Raw genomic sequence first — 27,128 nt, 5'->3', positions numbered from 1 at the left:
AACATACGATGTACTGGTTCACCACGGTTGGATTGTCAACTTCAAGAAATCACATCTAATTCCGTCTCAACGCCTTCAATTCCTAGGTATGATTCTCGATACGGTCAATCAAAGAATTTACCTACCACGGCAGAAAGTACAAATTCTACGCCATCTAGTACAATTGGTGCTCAAGCCACGCACAGTGTCGGTACACTTGTGCATTCGCCTCTTAGGCACAATGGTGGCAGCTTTCGAAGCGCTTTAGTTCGGAAGATTTCACTCGCGTCCATTTCAACTGAATGTGCTCGCCCAGTGGTCGGGCTCGCATCTGCAGATTCACCACAGGGTGAGGTTGTCGCCAAGGGCAAGAGTATCTCTGCTCTGGTGGCTCAAGGAACACAATTTAACCGCAGGAAGACGGTTCGGAGGCTGGAATTGGATAATTCTAACTACGGACGCCAGTCTCAGAGGTTGGGAAGCGGTAATTCAAAATTGTCAGCTCCAGGGTCTCTGGGCGGATCACGAAAAATTGCTGTCTATAAATGTCCTGGAACTCCGCGCAATTTACAATGCGCTACGACAAGCAGTGCACATGCTTCGCTCTCAGCCTGTCCAAGTGCAGTCAGACAATGCGACGGCGGTCGCATACATCAACAAACAAGGAGGAACGAGAAGCCGCATGGCAATGCGGGAAGTAGCTCGTATCCTCAATTGGGCGGAATGCCACCAGGTGATGTTGTCGGCCGTGTTCATTCCGGGAGTGGACAACTGGGAAGCGGATTATCTCAGTCGTCGGGATTTTCATCCAGGCGAATGGGCATTAAATCCAGAAGTGTTTCACATGTTGGTTCAGAGATGGGGTTATCCTCAGGTGGACCTGATGGCGTCTCGACACAATCACCAAACGTTCCAGTATGTGTCCAGAACAAGAGATCCAAAGGCAGTGGCGGTGGATGCTCTCACTGTCGCGTGGCCGTACAGTCTTGTGTATCTGTTTCCACCGTTTCCGTTGCTCCCTCTGGTGCTAAAACGGATCAAAAGAGAGTCTGTCACGGTCATACTAGTGGCGCCTCATTGGCCTCGGAGAGCTTGGTTCTCGGATCTCCGAGGACTACTCGCAGACGATCCTTGGCTGCTCCCACTACGCCCAGACCTGTTACAACAGGGTCCGTTCTTTTACCCCGATTTAGCGCGGCTGCGTTTGACGGGGTGGCTGTTGAGACCGCCCTCTTAAGAAGAGAGGGCATTCCAGATTCGGTTATACCAACCATGTTACGAGCTAGGAAGCCGGTTACGGCAGCTCATTATTACAGAATATGGCGTGCCTATATAGGTTGGTGTGAAGCTCGGAAGTTTCCGACATCATCTTTCAAGTTATCCCGCCTTTTGTTGTTTCTACAAACAGGGTTAGATGGAGGACTGCGTTTATCTACACTAAAGGTGCAGGTATCTGCTTTGTCAATTTACTTTCAAAGACGATTGGCTCTATTGCCGTCTATACGCACTTTTCTCCAAGGTGTCCTCAGAGTACAGCCTCCATTCATTCCACCTACAGCGCCATGGGACTTGAATCTGGTTTTAGAGTTCTTACAGTCTTCATATTTTGAACCCTTACAGCAAGTGGATATAAAGTTTCTCACTTGGAAAACAATTTTTCTTCTAGCCTTAGCTTCGGCAAGGCGTGTTTCGGATTTGGGTGCCTTGTCATGCAAGTCACCGTATTTGGTGTTTCATGATGACAGAGCGGAACTTCGGACGAATCCTGCTTTCTTACCAAAGGTAGTGTCATCTTTTCACATCAATCAACCAATAGTAGTTCCTGTGTTGACGGAACATTCTGGAACTCTGGATGTGGTACGCGCATTACGCATTTATGTATCCCGAACGTCTTCAGTTCGTAAGACGGATACGTTGTTTGTTCTCTATGATGCTGCCAAGATGGGTTGGCCAGCGTCTAAAATCTTATCCAGATGGATAAAACTGACCATACGTCAGGCTTACCTTCATGCTAGGTTACAACCGCCTACATCAGTAACCGCTCATTCCACACGTTCTGTGGGAACTTCATGGGCAGCTGGTCGAGGAGCTTCTACGACGCAGCTTTGCCGTGCGGCTACATGGTCTTCAGTGCACACGTTTGTGCGCTTTTACAAGTTTGATACGTTTGCGGCATCAGCATCTAGCTTTGGCCGCCTAGTGTTACAAGTGCCAAACAGCTCTCCCGCCCACGGGGGAAGCTTTGGTACGTCCCAAGAGTACTCCAGTGACCCCTAGTGGATGATAAAGAAAATAGGATTTTGGTACTTACCAGGTAAATCCTTTTCTTTGAATCCATAGGGGGCACTGGACGCCCACCCAGAGCAGTTTTACCTAGTTGTGGTGAGTTCTGAGGATCTTATGGTAACACACTTTCGCCGACTGGTTCAAATTACAAGTGCTGGTTAGGGTGTCAACTGTTTAGTTGTCAGTAACGTTATGTGTCAACTTCGTTATTGTCCGTTATGTTATATGTAATACTCCAAACCTCTCTATAGTTCCTGTTCGGCTCAGTAAAAAACACTGAGGTACTCGGGGATATGGAGGGGTGGAGTGTTCTAAATTTAAATATTCAGTGCTGTTCCTACGGAAGCCCGTCCATATCCCAAGAGTACTCCAGTGCCCCCTATGGATTCAAAGAAAAGGATTTACCTGGTAAGTACCAAAATCCTATTATTACCTCTCCTTAGATGGCTGTAGGCATGACAGCCTCATCCATGGGGTATGGTGGACAGTAGGAAATCTGTGTAGCGTTCCTTTTTTTTATATAGAAAGTGCCTCTCCTCAGTGCAATAACAGCCAATTTCTCCAACACTTCAATAAGCACCAAAGTGTGGTATTTAGCCAGCAGGTGACTGTCCAAAGTGCAAATGACAGTCGATTCTCCAACACTTCAAATAAGCAGCAAAGTGTGGTATTTAACCAGCAGATGCGTCTCCAAACGCGTTTCTTTGCCTACCCTCCGGTTTCAGCGGCTTCTTCAGTGTTCAATACATGTTATGTTTTCCTTACTTACACACAGATCAGTCTGGACAAAAAAACAAAACATAACATCACTTAACTATGCAGCTCGTTTTTCTGTTTTGGATAAAACTTTATCGTTATCAGAACGGAAGTTAAACGCTGCTGTGCTAGTCTTTGTTTCATTTTATTTTTCTGTCTTTGCCACATACACATGGTGCAATATAACTACCGGTATGGACTATATAGTCCATATCAGTAGAAAACATAGTGCATATCGCACCGCGTGTATACACCTTGCGATGCCGATGCGCTGTCCCGCGGGGTCGGCATCGCAAGGAAAAATAGACTGTGCAGGCAGGTGTTAATGTGGCTATTTAAAGCTTTATCTTTTCAGAGCTTATCCCTTTTTGTACGCTTTGGATGTGTTTTGATTTTCAACATACGTGGACTCTCCTTGTGGCAGCGCATGCGACATCTGGTTTTTGTTGTCGCCTAAAAAAATAATCCTGATAAAACATTTCAAGCAATAATAATTTTTGGGTCTGAATTGCAAATGTTAATAAATAGACTCTTCATTCTGTTCCACTAATACTGTATCGCTTTGCAATCCACTTATGCAACATACTGACATTTGGCAATGGCAAGAGCCATCTATTTGACCCAGTGCAGTTCCAGTTTCACCATTGTTTTCTTGTTTTTGTCGATTTGTGCATTTTTAGTACTTCTTTTTCACATTGTTTTTGTTATAATACATCACTACATGACAAAGTCTATGGCGTAGTGTCGTCTGTATTTGTAAGTACTTTTGTTTATTTACAGTGCAATGTCACCAATTACTTGCTTGTGCTATGTTAGTGTGTACTTTGTCATTTGAGGATTTGTTTTAATTCTTTGGAAAGTGTTTTTGTATAGCCATCCTTACAACTTAATCCAATTGTAAAGTTATTATTATTGCACTCAAGTATGTGGGTACCACCTGACCCCTCTTTGTTATCTGCCATATGTCAGTCATCGTACAGCAAATTGTAATTTTATGTTTCCATAAATTGAGTAAGCCTAATCATGTATACAACTTAATATTTTGAATACAATACTGTATATATACCTATCAGATTCATTAAAACCACTGACAAGTGAAGTGAATAAGATTGATTATCACGTCAAGGTGTGGGATATATTAGGCAGCAAGTGACCACTCATGGTGAGAATCAGAGGTGGACGCAGTAAACTAGCGTCTGCAAGTTTTGTTGCAGCTGCTACTGTGCATGTATGCAGCTGATGGGCATCCTATTGAGAGTGCGCTCCTGCTGCAGCTTGAATCCACTGATGAGTGTACAGACACACTATTAGTGATCCATTGGCCGGGCAGTCGGACATTGCATCTGCCTATGGCAGGCGCAGAATTTTCATGGCTCCTTTCCACCGGTGTTAGGGGAACTGTGTGTATAGATGCAGTTGCTGACACCAACACGCCATCCACCCTCTTTCCAGAAATGCCCATTGAAATTGCATAGATCGCATGCAATTCCGATTTGCTTTCCCCAGCAGTAACCATCACGCACATGCGCAGTGCCCTTGCACCCAATGGTTTCCATACATCCACCTCTGAATCATACCCTCAGTTCTTGAAGTTGACGTGTTGGAAGCAGAAAAAAACAGAGTACGGATCTGATTGACTTTGACGAGGACCACATTGTGATGTGAGTACTGGGTCAGAGCATCTCCAAAGTGGCAGGTCTTCTGGGTTGTTCCCAGTATGCAGTTAGCAGTTACCAAAAGCGGTCCAAGGATAGACAAACAGTGAACCAGTGACAGGGTCATGTGTGCCCAAGGCTCGTTGATGCATGAGGGGAGCGGAGGGTAAACCCTCTGGTCCGATCCCAGATTAGAGCTACTATAGCACAGAGAGCTAAAAAGTTAGTGCTGGCTATAATCTAAAGGTGTCAGAACACACAGGGCATCTCAGCTTGCTGCATAGCCACATAGCCAGCTCAGAGTGCCCATGCTGACCCCAGTCCACTGCTGAAAGTGCCAACTATGAGCTTCTGAGAGTCAGAACTCTGCCATAGAGCAATGGAAGGTGGCCTGGTTTGATAAGTCACTTTTTCTTTTACATCCTGTAGATGGCCGGGACTGTGTGCATTATTTATCTGGGGAAGAGATCACACTATAGGAGGCAGTGTGATGCTGTGGGCAATGTTCTTCTGGGAAACTTCTGGTGTCTTTTTTTTTTTTCTCCGAAAATGTTTCTTATTTGCAATGCAACATTGTGTGTGACTGAGACTGTATACAGAGCAGAACAGAACTTTCATTGGAAAAAAGCTGTGGCTGCTACATTGTAGCACTTTGTGTACAGATTCAGAGACTCAGTCACACACAGATATACAAGTGTTGTATATCATATTATTTAGCACAGTGCATCCTAGTCACATTGCGTTGCGAATAAGAATAATTTTCTGCAAAAAAGACGCCAGACGCCGAAGAGATTCTCACGCTACTTGGTGTGCCAAGAGGGGGCTATTTGTTGTTACTGCAGCAAGAATGTTTGAAGACACATTTGTACCACCTACCTTAACATTGTTGCAGGCTACGTACACCCCTTTATGGTAATGGCATTCCCTGATAACAGTGGCCTCTTTCATCAGGATAGTGCACCCTGCCGCACTGCAAAACTTGTTCAGCAATAGTTTAAGAAACATGGCAAAAAGTTCAAGGTGTTGACTTGGTCTCCATATTTCACAGATCTCAATCTGATAGAGCATCTGTTGGATGTGCTGGAAAAACAAATCTGAGCCAAGGATGTCCCACCTCCTAACTTACAGGACTTAAAGGATCTGCTAGTAATGTTTTTGCCAGGTACCACAGTATACCATCAGAGGTCTTGTGGAGTCCATACCTAGATGTGTCAGAGATGTTTTGGTTGCACAAAAGGGACCTACACAATATTAAGCAGGTGGTTTTAATGTTATAGCTGATGGGTGTTTATATATAAAATATGTCTTCCAGCAGTAATCGGTGTAGTATTATATTAAATATGTAGATTCCTCTGGTAGTTGATGGAACACATGCCAATATATCTGTGCATATCTGCACCATGATATGAGGACAAGGCAAGAAAGATAGCTACAAGATAGTTATGAATAGAACACTGGGTGTGTTGGAAGAGGGAAGTTGAGTAATAATTAAAGTTTGCTAATAGCTATTTACTACTTCTACTACTGGTACTGTAAGAGCTTTGCTTCACTTGAATTCAGCGGTGTCCTAACTGTTTAACCATTGATTTGTAGGTAAAAATCACAGGATTCTAAGCCATCCAGATAAATTCACATGACTATAGTTTCATAAAAACAAAATTTTGTGGATTTACTAGTCTTACATATAATAGTGCTCAGTGTATTGATATAAATATTTTATTTCAGGAAATCATTACTAATCTAGAAATGATTACGTATGTTTAAGGTAGTTATTGTTTATGAGCTCCCATATTTAAGCCAAATCTAAGGGGGGGTTCAAATGTTATCGCACAGCCGATCTCCCGTCTGAAGTGATATTCAAATGCCCCCACTTATCGTGCTGGTCGCGACCATTACAGTCGAGTTTAGGTGCACAAAGCACCTAAACCCGACTAAAGTAACGATCGTGAAAAGCTCTTTACGTGCATTGCAGCTCGCTACCCCCGTGGTAGCGAGCTGAAATGAACTTGTCGCGCCCATCCTCCGCCACAATAGAATAGCTGCCGGGGAAACATTTGATTCCGGCCCTAAGTTATCTACATAGTTATACATTAACTTCTATGCAGAATTATGTTCTTACTTTCTGGTACAGTATCAATGATATATTTAAGAAATTATGCTGTATGCAATCTGGTGCTTTGGAGAATTTGAGCTATAAAATTAGAAATTTGACAACTTGAATGCATTTTTTGTGTCAAGATTTCAAAGCAGTTGTATCATTACGTATTGGGGTGCAAATATCACAGTGATAAGGAACCGTGGAATTACAATACAGTAGTTACACATTTTAAGATTTCTATTTGATTTACTTGAGAAGCACCTGATATTCCCTTGTCTGTTTCACAATGTGCTCTGTGATGTAAGAATGAGTCAGTGGAGAAAAAAAGAACTAGTTGAGTGCCAATCTGATGTCTATACAGCCAGCAGCATATTGTCTGCATTAAGAAGGGGCTTCAGAAAGAGAAGCTTCATTCTGCCCCATTATAAAGTACTGGTGAGATCTGGCTTAGGATATTGTTCTATTTTGGGCACCACTTAATAAAAAAGATGTTTTGTAACTGGACAGATCATTTAAGCTATGTTTCTTTACACAAATGATTAAGGGGGAAATGATCACTTTGTAGACCTAAACTAATGACATTTTTGTGACCTATATGAGTTAAGGACCCCATAAAGGACATGAGGCCACTAATTGTGGCTGGAAGGAAAGAGATTTAGGGGGGCTATTTAATTAGCCGCAATAATTTACAGTGTGCTAATATAAGCAGCTGGGCGGTTCAGTTAGTCCAGAAGAAAGGCTGCAGTTCACAAGGATTTTTTTTAAATAGCCTGTTTTCAGATGCCCCAGCCGTGTTAACCCATAGGTCTGGGAACTTATCCTGGATTCTATGGATTAACCCGCGTTAAAACGGTAATTTCCTGACCGAGAAATAGGGGCTCTAATTGAATAACCCCAGGTGGTGTAAGCCCGGGTCTACCACTCTTTTTCACCTGCAGTAAATTACCAGGGCTAATCGAGTTCCCCCCTTATACCCTTTCAGACATCAGACCAGGGAAATTTGCCGGGTCTAGCATGAGTCCATAACCCTTATGGGTCGCAGTTGTTTTCTTTCAGATATACTAAAATTCTGGATTGATGCATGTTCACGTGCATAAGCCTGGGATTTTGATGCATGTCTGAAAGTAGTATTAAACACCCTAAGTGGTGAAGGTTCTTTACTGTAAAAGCTGTGAAACCTTTATACAGGCAAGGTAGTAATGTCACAAGAAATATAACTGGCTGCTCTTTGTGCGCGTGTGTGTGATTTTCCCTTAAAATAATATCCCATTAGATTTGGCATTATTTGTAAAGGATTGAAGCATTTGTATCGGTTTCGCATTATGTTTTAACAGTTGCAGTGGAAGGTCAAGAAAAGATTATCTTTATTTTACTTTCATATTTCATATATAAACATTAATTTTAGCATTAGTAAGGTTTGGTTATACTTGAATTCTGTGTTGTTTTTTTACAGGCTCACAGACCTTTTTTTTCTTTCCCATTTTCCTATTGAATTGTCTAATTTAAATATTAGGGGATAGCTGTGGGTATATTTCCATTTGACTTAATTTCCTCTGGCTAAGAGGTAGGATTGAGACATACAGTACATGACCAGCATTGTTCTGCTATTGTGTGAAAAATTCCTATCTAATTCATGTATTAGGATTCTCTCACAATCCAATGATTTTCGAGTTTGGATATTACAGGGGTATTGGCTGAATTTTCACGACATCCATAGAGTGGGAGTAGAACTTGTGGTGAGCGCAGCGAGCCCGCAAGTGGATCTGTTGCACTCGCCCCCCACGCCGACATTCTGCAGTCGGGGTCCCGGGGTCGGTATGCTGACCTCCGGTAACTTCACCTTCAGTCTGACAGCCCCAACCCGTGTAAAGTGTATCTGTAATTTAATTTCCATTTGAACTCCGTGGCAACTATCCACAAATAGGTTAACACCTTAGGGGTCTGTTTTCTAAGCCGTGAAGAGAGATGAAGGGGTCTATATACTAAGCCTTGGATGGAGGTAAAGTGGACGGAGATACCCAATCGGCTCCTAATTTCCACAGGCTGGGTTTGAAAAATGACAGGAGCTGATTGTTTATCCCCATCCAGTTTACCTCCATCCAAAGCTTCGTAAATAAGAACCCATAGTACCAGTCAGTCATCTCCTAACTGCCATGTTACTGACTATGGGGGTCATTCCGAGTTGTTCGCTCGCAAGCGGATTTTAGCAGATTTGCTCATGCTAAGCCGCCGCCTACTGGGAGTGAATCTTAGCATCTTAAAATTGCGAACGATGTATTCGCAATATTGCGATTACACACCTCGTAGCAGTTTCTGAGTAGCTTCAGACTTACTCGGCATCTGCGATCATTTCACTGCTTGTCGTTCCTGGTTTGACGTCACAAACACACCCAGCGTTCGCCCAGACACTCCTCCGTTTCTCCGGCCACTCCTGCGTTTTTTCCGGAAACGGTAGCGTTTTTTCCCACACGCCCATAAAACGGCCTGTTTCCGCCCAGTAACACCCATTTCCTGTCAATCACATTACGATCGCCAGAACGATGAAAAAGCCGTGAGTAAAAATCCTAACTGCATAGCAAATTTACTTGGCGCAGTCGCAGTGCGGACAGTGCGCATGCGGCGGAAAATCGCTGCGATGCGAAGATTTTTACCGAGCGAACAACTCGGAATGACCCCCCATGTTTGAAAAATGACAGTTCGGAGCTGATTGGCTGGAAATTTATCACACCTTAGTCTGCTGAGCAGAGACAGGAAAAATAAGTCTACCTGGAAGGTATATAGTTTTACACCTTCTTCCCATTTGTGTTTTTTACCTGTCTCAGCTGTGTGAGGTATGCTGGTAGTGTGGAATTTTATTGTTTTACTGTTGTAATACCGGTAATTTGTGAGACCTGATGATTGCTGCGATGCACCTCCTGGGAGTGGAAGCAGGGACATGGATGCTATTTGTGTCACGTGACTCTTTCAGGATGAATGCGTTTCTAAATGTGTAGGTGCCTAAAATTGATGCAGCTGTGGCAAGTCTGTCTAAAATGACAATTATCCTATTAGAAGATGAGGCCTCACTAAAGATTCCTATGGATATGAAAATGGAAAATTGCTTAAAAATAAACATATTTTTCAGGTGCAGTGATTGCTGAAATCCAGTGCAGCTATAGCATCAGTATCCAGAGCATTCAGAGTTTGGGCAGAGACCCCTCTTAAGGATACGCAATTGGGAATGGTCAGTGTTTAATAAGAACTATTGAGTTGATGCATAAAGAAATTGTCTCTCTATGGGGAATTCAGTTAGGCCCAAAAATTTAACACTTTTTAGCTTTGGGCTATTCAATTACAGCCTTTTTTAAGTATTGCGGTATCCAATTGGGGGTTATTGGTAGTGTGATAACATATATATGGGATCCGGAATAAATTCCCAATCCCATGTGTTATCCCGGCTCCGACGGCCATTATTCATAGATTATGCGCACCCGAAGCATAATCCCTGATAAATGCTGGCATCGGGGAAGGAGTGCGCCGTATCAGGGCTAAATGGATAGCCCTCTGCAAACTTATTAGCATTGGAAAATTACCGCTGTTAATAGAATACCCCCCATAGAATCCGTGATAAGTGCACAGACTCGGTGTTAACACTGCTGGCTTCGTGAAAACTGGCTACTTTGCAGGGATTTTTTAATGGAGACTGTTGAGATCCCAAAAAAAACAATCTCCGATAAGAGCTGCATGGCAGGTTGCATTCAAGGCTAATTGGATACTCCTGGGGGATCAATTAGCCCACAGTAAATTACTGCGGCTAATTGAATTCCCCCCAGTGTGAAGTTTCTCCAGACAGACTATTTTTTTTTTATTTTTTTATTTGTACCAAAAGTACAAGGTCAGGAGACCTTTTATGGTTATGACCCAAGCTCAAGGAATAGTTGAACTATGCTACCATGTCTGGGAGATTTCTGTTTGGAAAAAGCTGGACACAATAATTCAAAAAGTCATTGATGGTAAATCTCATTATTTACCTTAGGTAAATATGACGTCGTCATTTTTTTCACCAGCATTTCAGATAAGCGCAAAGCTATCAACCAGGGAAGAAGAACATCAAACAGGCACCACATTTAAACATACTTTACATTCTTTCAGGAAAAAGAAAGATGAGCAAGGATCACAGCCCTTGCACTGGCTATCAGATAAATGGTTTTAATACTCATTGGGTTTGCAACATTACCAGTCAAGGGTACAAGATAGAATTTTACTCTACATCCAGAGGAAGCATACTAGTGAAACAGTCTGAGCTGAAGGCATAATACAACAATCTGCAACAGAAGTATTCAACATGCGCCCTCCAGTTACTATAGAAGTACACATCTCAGCATGCCTCTCCATATTTGTAGCATGCACTAATGGCAAACCTGGCAGGGTATGCTGGGATGTGCATTTCCACAGCAGCAGGAGGGCCGTATGTTGAATACTGATCTACAGACTCTATTGAAAATAATCTGTAATGACCTGTTTGTCTGGGGCATATAGATGCAGTATTTGACACCAGTATTTTTCTAGTAGAAAAGTTCTAGATCTAAGACGCCTCAATTGCTCCATTTATGGAAGTCATTATTTCATGGGATCAGTACATTCCATCCTACACACAGCAGAGAGGGGTGACTTCCTTCAATAGATCTACAAGATGCTTATGTACACACTCATATTGCAGCCCAACATTATCAGCTTCTCAGATATGTTTTGTATGGAAGCCATTTCCAGTTCGCCTGACTCCTCTTCAGGCTTTCCGGACACCAGATTGACTTCAGTCAAACGTCTTAGACCATTCTTTCAGTCCATATGTCAATCATTTTGTGGCACCTTGATTGTATTTGTATTTAATTGTAATTTTTGCATCCTTTACGATTGATATCAATTAAGAGTACCCATGGATTCCTGAGAATTCTATATCCTGAGCCTGCTATTAATGAGGCATCTGTCTTCTATTAAACGGGCTACAGTATCTTGAGAGGAATTTTACCTCCACAATTAAGTGCCAATATCATATGAGGAATTGGACCTCTATGAGTTTTGGAAATCTTTTTTTTATGTTACATGTGTCTGTCTGTTTGTTTGGCCTTTCAATTTTAATATGACTCTTAAAAGTTAAGTATTATTATATTTAATTATGATATTTAAAAGTATGCTCCCTCAAGCCCCTCATTTGTTTTAATTTAGATTCCCTGAAATAGCAGCAAACTCCCTGACTCTCTGAATAGTGCAGCAATTTGGCTGAATTGCACCTTACCCCCATGAAGCTGTTATATACTTAAAATAATAAATAAATCAGAGATATAAACGTTCAAATGAGATCATTTCCCTGCATTGGTTATAAAGCATAATGATCCCCATGGCTACATGCATTTTCAAATCATGTTTTCTATGGACACCTGAAAGTATATACTGTATAGGTGCCAAACTAGAACTGCTTAGGGCAGAGGTTCTCAAACGTGGTCCTCAAGGGTACCCTAACAGTCCAGGTTTTACGTATATCCATGTTTGGCCACAGGTGACTTAATTAGCACCTCAGTGAATTTGATATAAGCATCTGTGCTGAGCCATGGATATTCCTAAATATGGACTGTTGAGGTGCCTTGAGGACCGCGTTTGAGTACCTCCGGCTTAGGGACCCATTTATATTTGGATGCAAGTACATTTTTTGACATGCCTCTAAGGCAGTGTACGTCCACTTTAACGCTGTGCTGATAGGTATTATTTTTAATGCTGTGCTCGCCACACTTCGGGAAAAGTGCAAGTTGGGTTGCCATTTCTGACATTTAAATGCTTCGTCAACGGCAGTTCACCTCCTTCCCCCCATAATGTGCATTATTCATGTAGGATCTCAGCCTGGTGCATGAGGCTCTTGCTTTTTTGTGATGCATTCACAGGTGGTGGGGAGGGGGAGGGCTTTGGCAACTGCACCTCATTATTGGAACATATTAAGCAACATTAGACTAAGATATAGTATTGTACAGTATATTACAAGCGAACTTCAGCACCAAGAAGAATAACAAAGCTATTATAGGTACACTTTTAAACGGGCAACACGGATGGTGTAATGGTTAGCATCACTGCCTCACAGCACTGAGGTCATGGGTGCAGTTCCCACTATGGCTCTAACTGTGTGTAGTTTGTATATTCTCCCTATGTATGCTTGTGTGGGTTTCCTTCGGGTACTCCAGTTTCCTCCCACAATCCAAAATTAACCCTACTGTGAGTGTGTGTGCATGTACATGTGGTAGATAATATGTATTGTAAGATCCACTGTGGTAGGTACTGATGTGAATTACCAAATATTCTTTGTAAAGTGATGTGGAATATGCGTGCGCTATATAAATAACTGGTAATAAATAATAAAATATGATTTTAAATGTGGAGTAGTCCCGTTAAAACGGTTTTATTTTTTTATTAGCTTTGAGATCACCATATTAGGATGTATGCTTTTTCTACAGTACATCAAATTTTTATTTTTTCAGTTTATTCAACACGCCTGTTATCATCCCTGTTAAAGAGTTTATAGAGGAAAATACATATGCATATAAAATAAATGGGCTTAGAGTTTGCCTTTTAACCACTATTGCTTCTCCAAATGTAAAAGAATGGTAGAAAAATGTATTAACTTGATAAACATATCAAACAAAATAGTATCTTCTCTATAGTTAAATAAGACTTTCAAAAATTGTATGATTATCATAATCTGTTTTATTGCTTCTTATATATACATTTCTACATGCCACCCATTCACTTTAAAGTGAAATCATGCCATATTGTTAATAATTAGGTTTTATGTTTACTTTGCTTTGCAAACTAAATAAAACACAGATACAGACTACTGAAAACAGAGAACCCTTGCTCTTTTTTATATATTAACTATCATATTAAATTAGTTTTCTGCTGATTAAAATTAAATACTTTTGCTTATTGCCAGTTTACCAAAATAGTAATGGTGGGTATACACTAGACGATTCGCTCCATGGGGGTTATTCAGGTTTGCACTGCAGGTGTTACATGTGCTGAGAGATTATCATTTGGATGGGTTCTATTATTTCTGTGCATGATAAATACTGGCTGATTAGTTTCTAAACTGCAATTTAGATTTCAGTTTGAACACACCTCACCTAAATCTAATCTCTCCCCACATGTTACATCTGCCCCACCTGCAGTGCAACGTGGTTTTACCCAATTGCTAACTTTTTTTGTTTGCTAACAATCCTGAGTAAGGCCCCATGAGCGATATTGTCTAGTGTTTCCCCTACCCTCCTGGGCAGCTGACGTAGTGCGTATACACTGAACGATATCGCTATTGATATTGTTCAGTGACATCACGCCGTGGCTGGCCCTTACATGCAGTTTTGGACGAGAAGGATTACATGCAGGATTATTTGGTATAAAATTTTGACTGATGCTGATGTCTGCCGTTATGTTTTATCCCTCTTTTTTATAATAACTATAGTGCGTGACTATGCACCATAACCCTGGATATCCTTATCCATTAGGAATTTATCTAATCCATTCTTAAAGGTGTTGACTGAGTCCGCCATTACAACTCCCTCAGGCAGTATCGTATCGTCCTTACCGTGAAAAAGCCTTTACGCCGTATTGTGCGGAATCTCCTCTCTAACCTGAGCGAGTGTCCACGAGTTCTCTGTGTTGATCTAACCAAAAACAGGTCCTGCGCAAGATCTGTGTATTGTCCCCTTAAATATTTGTAGATGTTGATCATGTCCCCTCTTAGTCTCCTCTTTTCCAATGTAAACATGCCTAGCCTTGCAAGCCTTTCCTCGTATTCCAGCGTCTTCATGTCCTTAATTAGTTTGGTTGCCCGCCTCTGAACCTTTTCTAGCTCCAGGATATCCTTTTTGTAGTATGGTGACCAGAATTGTACACAGTATTCAAGGTGTGGCCTCTCTAGTGATTTATATAACGGGATTTAACACACTCATTCCTAGCATCAATTCCCCGTTTTATGCATGCTAATATCTTATTAGCCTTCTTTGCTGCAATCCTACTTTGGGTACTACTGCTTAGTTTGCTATCTATGAGGACACCCAAGTCCTTTTCCAGTACAGAATCCCCTAATTTTATCCCATTTAGTATGGGTGAAAATGAGCGATATCATCTAAAATATCGCCCAGTGTGTATGCGCCTTTAGCTATTTGGCTGTATTGGCTACTGCATGGTATATTCAGAGGCGTAGCATGGAGCAATGGCACCCGGAGCAAGCTCACATCACGGCGCCACCCCCCCCCCCCCCCCCCCCTTCCCATATACACACACAAACACATAGTTCCTGACATGGAAGAAAGCATTTACCCCACAAGGAAAAAACCACAATAGCCTCCACACCGCCCTCAGTCCCTCAACACTGCCCTCAGTCCCTCAACACTGCCCTCCCTCAGTCCCTCAACACTGCCCTCAGTCCCTCAACACCGCCCTCAGTCCCTCAACACCGCCCTCAGTCCCTCAACACCGCCCTCAGTCCCTCAACACCGCCCTCACCCTTCTCAGCCACAGCTCCCATCACCATCCTCTGCCCTCTGCCCCATCACCATCCTCTGCCCCATCACCATCCTCTGCCCCATCACCATACTCAGCCCCTGCCCAGCCCCATCACCATACTCCTGCCCCAGTCACATCACCATCCTCAGTTCCAGTTTAATTATATTCTCATACCACCGCCTTCCTCTCCTATGGAGCCGGAGCCGCCTCCTGTGCAGCCACACGGGTGGCTTGAGCTCTGTCTCACTGCTGCTGCCATCCCGGGCCGCGTCTGGGAAAAGCTGGTGCTGGCTACATAGGACATGCGGCGTGGGTACAGACTCTACAGCGCTGCCGCTGCCCAGGGGCAAATGCAGGATTTCTGAGGGGGAGTTTCCGCGCGCACGTGTGTATATGTATGTATGTGTGTGTGTGTGTGTGTGTGTATATATATATGTATGTATATATATATATATATATATATATATATATATATATATATAACAAATAGAAACGGGGGTGCTCTGGTGCCGCAATGCACTTCCAAAGCACGTGATAAAATTAAGATCTAAAAACGTGAGTGACACTTCCTCTAGAATGAGAGTGGCTGCTACATTTTAAGCAATTAAATATGTGCTTGGAGAACACATAAGTAAAATTTTAGTAAGTGGAGAAAAGGGCACTTTTAGTGTCTGATAAAATTATATGAGGTGTATACCCAGTGTGAGTAGGAAAAGGACACTACTTATCTGGTATATAAAAAGACTTTTCCTTCAGTCATAGGACCAATATAGGAACATGAAAAATATAAGAACATGATAACATAGCGCGTACAGTTTTCACGTGGTTTTCATACCATAAATCACATATTATCAGTTGTGTATAAGAAACCTTTGTGGGTATAGGCAAATCCCACAATTTAAAATCCACAGCCAGGGATCTTTTTTTTTTTAAAAGGTTTTTCACAAAGTTTAATACAACACATATACACACAAATGGAAGAAATGCAAGCGTACAGGATAAAAAAGTATAACGAGCTTATCTATCCATATAGGAGATCGAATACATCTAATTTTCCATAGGTGTCCAAATAAATGGTAAAAATTCAAACTTACAGGAAATAAATATTAAAAAGGCTTATCTGTCCACAAAAGAGGTCCAGGTACATCCGTTCCAACGCGTTTTGTCAATAGATAGATTTCATCATGGGGATATTATCTTGTTCTTATTTTTTTCATGTTCCTATATTGGTCCTATGACTGAATGAAAAGTCTTTATATACCAGATAAGTAGTGTTCTTTTCCTACTCACACTGGGTATACACCTCATAATTTTATCAGACACTAGAAGGCGCGCTTTCCTCCACTCCTCCCTCTCTCTCTCTCTCTCTCTCTCTCTCTCTCTCTCTCTCTCTCTCTATATCTATATATATATATATCTATATATATATCTATATATATATATATATATATCTCAATAGTGAAATTGGCACCTTGGGGCTGTTATAACACCCCTAATTATACAATAGAATGACACAATGTCCAAATATAATCTTATTTAAAAAAGCAATCAGTAGGTTCCAATATACAAATTTCTTAAAATGTATTAAAAAAAACATCTGAAACTGTACTGGTATAAATGTTCGTAAAACGTTTCATCCATCACTAACATCCAGTGGTGGTCCACATAAGAGCAAGTGTACAGATATTTATTTCACGAACTCCTCCTTCTAAGATTGTAGACCGGAGGTCACATCACAACAAGACTGATAACCCAACGCATTTCGTCTCTCACAGAGACTTCATCAGGGGTATATCTACAACATTAGAACATAACTTTAAGAACATATGCTCACAAGTTAACATAATTATTAACCACAAATTACAATAGAAATAATAATTGGAACACAACTGCTATATACAGGCCAATGGAACAAAAAATAAAATAACAAATAAAAATAATGATAACATAGAAATGACAAAACAATTTGCATAGATGTGGTATACAGACACATACAGTACCTCATTTGAGTAGGTAACATAAAAAAATCAGTAGATACGATTGCTCTGGGACACTTACATCGGTTAAAAATGAATCACCCAATATGAGCTCATAGCCAAAAATGCCTACTGGGGAGACATTCTTATTTGCACATATTTTTAAAAAATTGACATTAACTTGAGGCCAATTGTTTAATATATATGAAAGCACATACCTGGCCAGTCATGGAAGATTATTGTGTTATATTTATGGAATCAGAATCAACAGATGATTCCTATAATTTCCAACCTATGGAATTTATTATTGAATAGAATTAGTGTCAGCTCTATGCCATTGTGCATATAGAGGAAGGGGGGGGGGGGGGGTGAAGGCTACATAGCCTTAGCAGTAATAGATTGCAAAACAGGTGGGGGCCAAAGTTGACTACAATAAACCATGTCAATTGAACAGACTTACTCATTTACAAAAATTATTTAGAGAATAATACTCCATCAATCGTCCACAGGGCCATTTAATGTTAACAATAGCACATACCTGATCAATTAAAAAAAAAATCGGCATGTGATACTCAGGGAGTCAGATTCAATAGATGGACTTTATGGTTTTGTACCTGAGGGATTTATTATTAAGTAAAATTAGTATCAATCATTTACCATTGAATGTAAGCAGAAAAAAGTAAAAGGCTAAAATGCCTACTGGTATAAAAATATAAACGTATAGGAGCTATACCCTGACCGAAAATAAGTGTTTAGTACCATTATCTCATATTAATACAAACGTATTCTCACATATGCTTAGTGACTTTAGAGGGAAATCTCCTCCACAATGTGGCTCAAATATAGAGACTACAATTATCAGAATAATAAAGTGAAAGATATGTGTAACCAATGGTCACAAAATAAACGAATTGGATCAAAATTAATATAATGCATTTACACAATTCACAGTGCAAATTAGACAGATGGGGTTAAAATCAGATAAAGTGAGACAAAGTGCATACATAAAAAGTGCAGCCAAAGAAAGCTTACCACAAATATCCTGTGCTGTGTGTCCTTGTATCGCAAGTACTGAAGTAAGGGCACTGCCCTACCTTATATTGTGATGGAAGGAGTTTAACTTGTGAGCATATGTTCTTAAAGTTATGTTCTAATGTTGTAGTTATACCCCTGATGAAGTCTCTGTGAGAGACAAAACGCGTTGGATTATCAGTCTTGTTATGATGTGACCTCCAGTCTACAATCATAGAAGGAGGAGTTTGTGAAATAAATATCTGTACACTTGCTCTTATGTGGACCACCATTGGATGTTAGTGGTGGATGAAACGTTTTACGAACATTTATACCAATACAGTTTCAGATGTTTTTTTATAAATTTTAAGACATTTGTATATTGGAACCTACTGATTGCTTTTTTAAATAAGATTATATATGGACATTGTGTCACGCTATTGTATAATTAGGGGTGTTATACAGCAATAGTGAAATTGGTGCCTTGGCTGTTATATCTATTGTTTTAGACCCTCCTAACGGGACCTAGTGGAATAAGGCAGCCGGTTCAAATCATTGAAAAAGATCCCTACCCTAGTACTCTGAGTTTAATTAGCGCAGAAAGGGAGTTTTGTGTTGTGTGTATTATATATATATATATATATATATATATATATATATATATAGAGAGAAGCAGGAATCAGCGGCACTCTGCAGACGGAGTATCAGGATAAAAGGTCTTTAATGCGGTCCGCATTAAAGACCTTTTATCCTGATACTCTGTCTGCAGAGTGACGCTGATTCCTGCTTCTCCTTATTGGATCTTGCCATAGATCGCAGAGGGCACCGCAGCAAGTACAACCTTATACCCAACTTATTGCCGAACCTGTCCATTGTCTCTACATATATATATATACATATATACACACACACACACACACACACACACACACACACACACACACACACACACACAAAGTCCGCGGCGCTCGGGTAATAAACAGTTCTCATAAAGTTCAGGTCATATCAACGTGATGTCCTGATGACGTTAGAATAAACTAGTGAAACGCTGATATGACCTGAGCTTTTATGAGAATTGTCTACTACTTGAGTGCCGCCGGACTTTCTGCACATTGTTGGACCCAGGCTGGGGTTACCTAGAGAGGGCACCAGGGCTGTAAACTATATTGGTGTACGTGCTGCCTATAAAGCAAAAAAAAAATTAAAATAAATATATATATATATATATATATATATATAGAAAAAATCCAAGAATAACCACACAGGTGATTGTACCCAGAAATACCAGCACACAGCTTAGATGCAAAAGAAGAAGTTTTACTTGTCCAGAAAAATCATTTAAAAAGGCAACAAGCATATAGCACACATGATGGTAGCAGCATGAATAGATCAATGAGTACTTATCATTCCGACAGCTGTTTCGACTATCTTCATCATGGGAATAGATAAAGTGACATGGTGCTGTACACTGCCATCCGCAGTGTCTGGTTCCAAAGTGACGTGTGCTATATGCTTGTTGCCTTTTTAAATGATTTTTCTGGACAAGTAAAACTTCTTCTTTTGCATCTAAGCTGTGTGCTGGTATTTCTGGGTACAATCACCTGTGTGGTTATTCTTGGATTTTTTCTACATGATTACACCAACCGTGCACCAGCGTTTTCTAAATGATAAGTGAGAAGCGGCTGCTTTTGTGGATTTATATATATATATATATATATATATATATATATATAATAATGTAATTACATATGTGACCGGCACTCCGCTTAACTTAGCACAGGTACCTGGGTGCCCTCCCACGGGACACAGACCGACCAGTAAACAGCAGCAGAGAATCGGCGGCACTCCAAGGATATTTCAATAAGCACAGCTACAAGCTCTTGGTGTCGGTGAACGTTTCAGGTGTTTTTATTATTAACACCTGACGAAAGGTGTTAATAAAAACACCTGAAACGTTGACTTGACACCAAGAGCTTGTAGCTGTGCTTATTGAAAAATCCTTGGAGTGCCGCCCGTTCTCTGCCGGGGAGACTTGTCCTGCTCACTTGCACCTCCTGCTTCTTCTTTGGGAGCTCGGCGGCTGTAGTTGATGGGTTGCATGTTGAGGGGGGGCAGGGAGTCGCTCTCTCTCTCTGCGCTGCACTCCGCTGGCACGAAGCACTCATCCCTCCTCCGCCTCTCTGACGTGTCGCCAGGTGACTCGCAGCCACTCCTCACTGAGCCAAGCACCAAACACATCTGCCTGGCCAACTCAGTGTGTATCAGAGGGGGATAAATCGGTGCGCTGCAGTAGCAGATCGGGTTAGCAGGGGGGTTTCTAGGTACTCAGAAAACCCCCTGCGTGTGCTAGTGGCTGCATGGCGCCCTCTGAAGTTTCCGGCGCCTGGAGCTTGCGCCCCACCGTAGCAGCCCTCCCTACGCCCCTGGGTATATTTTAGAAAATATTTGTTTTTTTGTTTAGTTTTCTACGTTATACCTGTCACGTGAGTTGTCCTTTATTTGGTATAGGACAAACGTGTGTGTTTGGGCAGGTACGGATACAGGAGTTAATATACAATAGGGACAAAACATCTGTTGTATTCATAAAAGAATACCCATGTCTAAAGGGCCCCATACACTAGAACGATATATCGGGTGAAATCGGACGTTTTGGATGTGTGTCCGATCCGATGCGCGTTCCCGTGAGGGTCGGATCATCTCCCCTAGATTGTTAGTGCTGCACTCGTGATATGTCAGTTCCTGCAGGCATGGCTGGGATCGCATACGATATTTCTCTATCGTCCTAGTGGATGCTGGGGTTCCTGAAAGGACCATGGGGGGATAGCGGCTCCGCAGGAGACAGGGCACAAAAAGTAAAGCTTTTCCGATCAGGTGGTGTGCACTGGCTCCTCCCCCTATGACCCTCCTCCAGACTCCAGTTAGATTTTTGTGCCCGGCCGAGAAGGGTGCAATCTAGGTGGCTCTCCTAAAGAGCTGCTTAGAGAAAGTTTAGCTAGGTTTTTTATTTTACAGTGATTCCTGCTGGCAACAGGATCACTGCAGCGAGGGACTGAGGGGAGAAGGAGTCAACTCACCTGCGTGCAGGATGGATTGGCTTCTTGGCTACTGGACATCAAGCTCCAGAGGGACGATCACAGGTACAGCCTGGATGGTCACCGGAGCCGCGCCGCCGGCCCCCTTGCAGATGCTGAAGGCAGAAGAGGTCCAGAATCGGCGGCTGAAGACTCCTGCAGTCTTCTAAAGGTAGCGCACAGCACTGCAGCTGTGCGCCATTTTCCTCTCAGCACACTTCACACGGCAGTCACTGAGGGTGCAGGGCGCTGGGAGGGGGGCGCCCTGGGAGGCAAATGAGTACCTATAAAGGCTAAAAATACCTCACATATAGCCCTAGAGGCTATATGGAGATATTTAACCCCTGCCTGATTTCTCTAAATAGCGGGAGACGAGCCCGCCGGAAAAGGGGCGGGGCCTATCTCCTCAGCACACGGCGCCATTTCCTCTCACAGCTCCGCTGGTCAGGACGGCTCCCAGGTCTCTCCCCTGCACTGCACTACAGAAACAGGGTAAAACAGAGAGGGGGGGCAAATTTATGGCGATATTTTTATATAACAAAGCAGCTATAGGGGAGCACTTATTATAAGGCTATCCCTGATATATATATAGCGCTTTTGGTGTGTGCTGGCAAACTCTCCCTCTGTCTCCCCAAAGGGCTAGTGGGTCCTGTCTTCATTAGGAGCATTCCCTGTGTGTCTGCTGTGTGTCGGTACGTGTGTGTCGACATGTATGAGGACGATATTGGTGTGGAGGCGGAGCAATTGCCAAATATGGGGATGTCACCTCCTAGGGGGTCGACACCAGAATGGATGCCTTTATTTATGGAACTACGGGATAGTGTCAACACGCTAAAGCAGTCGTTTGACGACATGAGACGGCCGGACAATCAATTAGTGCCTGTCCAGGCGACTCAAACACCGTCAGGGGCTGTGAAACGCCCTTTGCCTCAGTCGGTCGACACAGACACAGGCGATGACTCCAGTGGTGACGGTGACGAATCAACCGTATTTTCCAGTAGGGCCACACGTTATATGATTTTGGCAATGAAGGAGGCGTTACATTTAGCTGATACTACAGGTACCACTAAACAGGGTATTATGTGGGGTATGAAAAAACTACCTATAGTTTTTCCTGAATCAGAAGAACTAAATGACGTGTGTAATGAAGCGTGGGTTGCCCCTGATAAAAAGCTGATAATTTCAAAGAAATTATTGGCATTATACCCTTTCCCGCCAGAGGTTAGGGAGCGCTGGGAAACACCTCCTAGGGTGGACAAGGCGCTAACACGCTTATCTAAACAAGTGGCGTTACCCTCTCCTGAGACGGCCGCACTTAAAGATCCATCAGATAGGAGGATGGAAAATATCCAAAAAAGTATATACACACATGCAGGTGTTATACTACGACCAGCTGTAGCAACTGCCTGGATGGGCAGTGCGGGGGTAGTTTGGTCAGAGTCCCTGATTGAAAATATTGATACCCTGGACAGGGACAATATTTTACTGTCGTTAGAACAAATAAAGGATGCATTTCTTTATATGCGTGATGCACAGAGGGATATATGCACACTGGCATCACGGGTAAGTGCTATGTCCATTTCGGCCAGAAGAGCTTTATGGACGCGACAGTGGACAGGCGATGCGGATTCAAAACGGCATATGGAAGTTTTGCCGTATAAGGGGGAGGAGTTATTTGGAGTCGGTCTATCAGATTTGGTGGCCACGGCTACAGCCGGGAAATCCACCTTTCTACCTCAAGTCACTCCCCAACAGAAAAAGGCACCGACTTTTCAACCGCAGCCCTTTCGTTCCTTTAAAAATAAGAGAGCAAAGGGCTATTCATATCTGCCACGAGGCAAAGGTCGAGGGAAGAGACAGCAACACGCAGCTCCTTCCCAGGATCAGAAGCCCTCCCCGGCTTCTACAAAAGCCTCAGCATGACGCTGGGGCTTCTCAAGCGGACTCGGGGACGGTGGGGGGTCGTCTCAAAAATTACAGCGCGCAGTGGGCTCACTCGCAAGTAGATCCCTGGATCCTGCAGATAATATCTCAGGGATACAGGTTGGAATTAGAGACAGATCCACCTCGCCGTTTCCTGAAGTCTGCTTTACCAACGTCCCCCTCCGAAAGGGAGACGGTGTTGGAAGCCATTCACAAGCTGTACTCTCAGCAGGTGATAGTCAAGGTACCTCTTCTGCAACAAGGGAAGGGGTATTATTCCACTCTTTTTGTGGTACCGAAGCCGGATGGCTCGGTAAGGCCTATTCTAAATCTGAAGTCCTTGAACCTGTACATAAAGAAGTTCAAGTTCAAAATGGAGTCACTCAGAGCAGTGATAGCGAACCTGGAAGAGGGGGACTTTATGGTATCCTTGGACATCAAGGATGCGTATCTCCACGTTCCAATTTACCCCTCACACCAGGGGTACCTCAGGTTCGTTGTACAAAACTGTCACTATCAGTTTCAGACGCTGCCGTTCGGATTGTCCACGGCACCTCGGATCTTTACAAAGGTAATGGCCGAGATGATGATTCTTCTTCGAAGAAAAGGCGTATTAATTATCCCATACTTGGACGATCTCCTAATAAGGGCGAGGTCCAGAGAACAGCTAGAGATGGGATTAGCACTGTCTCAAGAAGTGCTAAAACAGCACGGGTGGATTCTGAATATTCCAAAATCCCAGTTAATGCCGACAACTCGTCTGCTGTTCCTAGGGATGATTCTGGACACGGTTCAGAAAAAGGTTTTTCTCCCGGAGGAAAAAGCCAAGGAGTTATCCGAGCTTGTCAGGAACCTCCTAAAACCAGGAAAGGTGTCTGTACATCAATGCACAAGAGTCCTGGGAAAAATGGTGGCTTCTTACGAAGCGATTCCATTCGGCAGATTCCACGCAAGAATTTTCCAAAGGGATCTGTTGGACAAATGGTCAGGGTCGCATCTTCAGATGCACCTACGGATAACCCTGTCTCCAAGGACAAGGGTGTCTCTTCTGTGGTGGTTGCAGAGTGCTCATCTATTGGAGGGCCGCAGATTCGGCATACAGGATTGGATCCTGGTGACCACGGACGCCAGCCTGAGAGGCTGGGGAGCAGTCACACAAGGAAGAAACTTCCAGGGAGTATGGACGAGCCTGGAAACGTCTCTTCACATAAACATTCTGGAACTAAGAGCAATATACAATGCTCTAAACCAGGCAGAACCTCTGCTTCAGGGAAAACCGGTGTTGATCCAGTCGGACAACATCACGGCAGTCGCCCATGTGAACAGACAGGGCGGCACAAGAAGCAGGAGTGCAATGGCAGAAGCTGCAAGGATTCTTCGCTGGGCAGAGAATCATGTGATAGCACTGTCAGCAGTGTTCATCCCGGGAGTGGACAACTGGGAAGCAGACTTCCTCAGCAGACACGATCTTCACCCGGGAGAGTGGGGACTTCATCCAGAAGTCTTCCACATGCTGGTAACCCGTTGGGAAAGACCAATGGTGGACATGATGGCGTCTCGCCTCAACAAAAAACTGGACAGGTATTGCGCCAGGTCAAGAGATCCGCAGGCAATAGCTGTGGACGCGCTGGTAACGCCTTGGGTGTACCAGTCGGTGTATGTGTTTCCTCCTCTGCCTCTCATACCAAAAGTATTGAGAATTATACGGCAAAGAGGCGTAAGAACGATACTAGTGGTTCCGGATTGGCCAAGGAGGACTTGGTACCCGGAACTTCAAGAGATGATCACGGAAGATCCGTGGCCTCTACCTCTAAGGAGGGACTTGCTTCAGCAGGGTCCCTGTCTGTTTCAAGACTTACCGCGGCTGCGTTTGACGGCATGGCGGTTGAACGCCGGATCCTAAAGGAAAAAGGCATGCCGGAAGAAGTCATTCCTACTTTGATTAAAGCAAGGAAGGAAGTAACCGTGCAACATTATCACCGAATTTGGCGAAAATATGTTGCGTGGTGCGAAGATCGGAGTGCTCCGACGGAGGAATTTCAACTGGGTCGATTCCTACATTTCCTGCAATCAGGATTGTCAATGGGTCTCAAATTGGGATCTATTAAGGTTCAAATTTCGGCCCTGTCGATTTTCTTTCAAAAAGAATTGGCTTCAGTCCCTGAAGTCCAGACCTTTGTTAAGGGAGTGCTGCATATACAGCCTCCTGTGGTGCCTCCAGTGGCACCGTGGGATCTCAATGTGGTTTTGGACTTCCTAAAATCTCATTGGTTTGAACCACTAAAAAAGGTGGATTTGAAATATCTCACATGGAAAGTGACCATGCTTCTAGCCCTGGCTTCTGCCAGGAGAGTGTCAGAATTGGCAGCTTTATCTTACAAAAGCCCATATCTGATTTTCCATTCGGACAGGGCAGAACTGCGGACTCGTCCGCATTTTCTCCCTAAGGTGGTGTCAGCATTTCATCTGAACCAGCCTATTGTAGTGCCTGCGGCTACAAGTGACTTGGAGGACTCCAAGTTACTGGACGTTGTCAGAGCATTAAAAATATATATTGCAAGGACAGCTGGAGTCAGAAAATCTGACTCGTTGTTTATATTGTATGCACCCAACAAGATGGGTGCTCCTGCGTCTAAGCAGACGATTGCTCGTTGGATCTGTAGCACAATCCAACTTGCACATTCTGTGGCAGGCCTGCCACAGCCTAAATCTGTAAAGGCCCACTCCACAAGGAAGGTGGGCTCATCTTGGGCGGCTGCCCGAGGGGTCTCGGCATTACAACTTTGCCGAGCAGCTACGTGGTCAGGGGAGAACACGTTTGTAAAATTTTACAAATTTGATACTCTGGCTAAGGAGGACCTGGAGTTCTCTCATTCGGTGCTGCAGAGTCATCCGCACTCTCCCGCCCGTTTGGGAGCTTTGGTATAATCCCCATGGTCCTTTCAGGAACCCCAGCATCCACTAGGACGATAGAGAAAATAAGATTTTACTTACCGATAAATCTATTTCTCGGAGTCCGTAGTGGATGCTGGGCGCCCATCCCAAGTGCGGATTATCTGCATAAATTGTACATAGTTATTGTTAACTAATTCGGGTTATTGTTGAAGGAAGCCATCTTTCAGAGGCTCCGCTGTTATCATACTGTTAACTGGGTTTAGATCACAAGTTGTACGGTGTGATTGGTGTGGCTGGTATGAGTCTTACCCGGGATTCAAAATCCTCCCTTATTGTGTACGCTCGTCCGGGCACAGTACCTAACTGGAGTCTGGAGGAGGGTCATAGGGGGAGGAGCCAGTGCACACCACCTGATCGGAAAAGCTTTACTTTTTGTGCCCTGTCTCCTGCGGAGCCGCTATCCCCCCATGGTCCTTTCAGGAACCCCAGCATCCACTACGGACTCCGAGAAATAGATTTATCGGTAAGTAAAATCTTATTATCGTATGCATAATGTACCAAATCGTATGGAACCACTCCCGGGAAGCTCCCGGGAGAGTTCAAGGGAAATAGTCTTCGACTTCAGTCTCAGAAATATTGTTGTAGTGTATGGGGCCCTTAACACCAATGCTTTGTTTATTTGATGGACAGAGGAAAAGTGATTAAGCTGCACGGAGAATGCTCATCGCATAACAGTTCATGGGACAGATGTATTTACCTGGAGAAGGCATAAGGAAGTGATAAACCAGTGATAAGTGCAAGGTGATAAACACACTAGCGAATCTGCTCCTGTTAATTTACATATTGGTGCTGATTGGCTGGTGCGTTTATCACCTTGCACTTAACACTGGTTTATCACTTCCTTATGCTTTCTCCAGGTTTCCATCTGCCCTCATGTTTTTAACACGTTAGA

General features: G+C 43.1%; 1 protein-coding gene across 4 annotated transcripts in view; it reads left to right on the top strand.

Moving 5' to 3' along the window:
* ATXN7L1 (ataxin 7 like 1) overlaps positions 1-27,128 on the top strand; it is a 383,163-nt gene that overhangs the window by 17,764 nt on the left and 338,271 nt on the right. The window contains exon 2 of one of the 4 annotated variants that reach the window (XM_063927042.1): positions 9,899-9,997. The exons of the other annotated variants lie outside the window; for them this stretch is intronic. The gene's annotated coding sequence lies outside the window, so the exon portion shown is untranslated. The remainder of the gene's footprint in view (positions 1-9,898; positions 9,998-27,128) is intronic. 4 annotated transcript variants of the gene reach the window in all.

Source organism: Pseudophryne corroboree, chromosome 6 (assembly GCF_028390025.1).
Source record: "Pseudophryne corroboree isolate aPseCor3 chromosome 6, aPseCor3.hap2, whole genome shotgun sequence".
Lineage (NCBI taxonomy): Eukaryota > Metazoa > Chordata > Amphibia > Anura > Myobatrachidae > Pseudophryne > Pseudophryne corroboree.
This window is presented reverse-complemented; position numbering and strand designations above follow the sequence as displayed.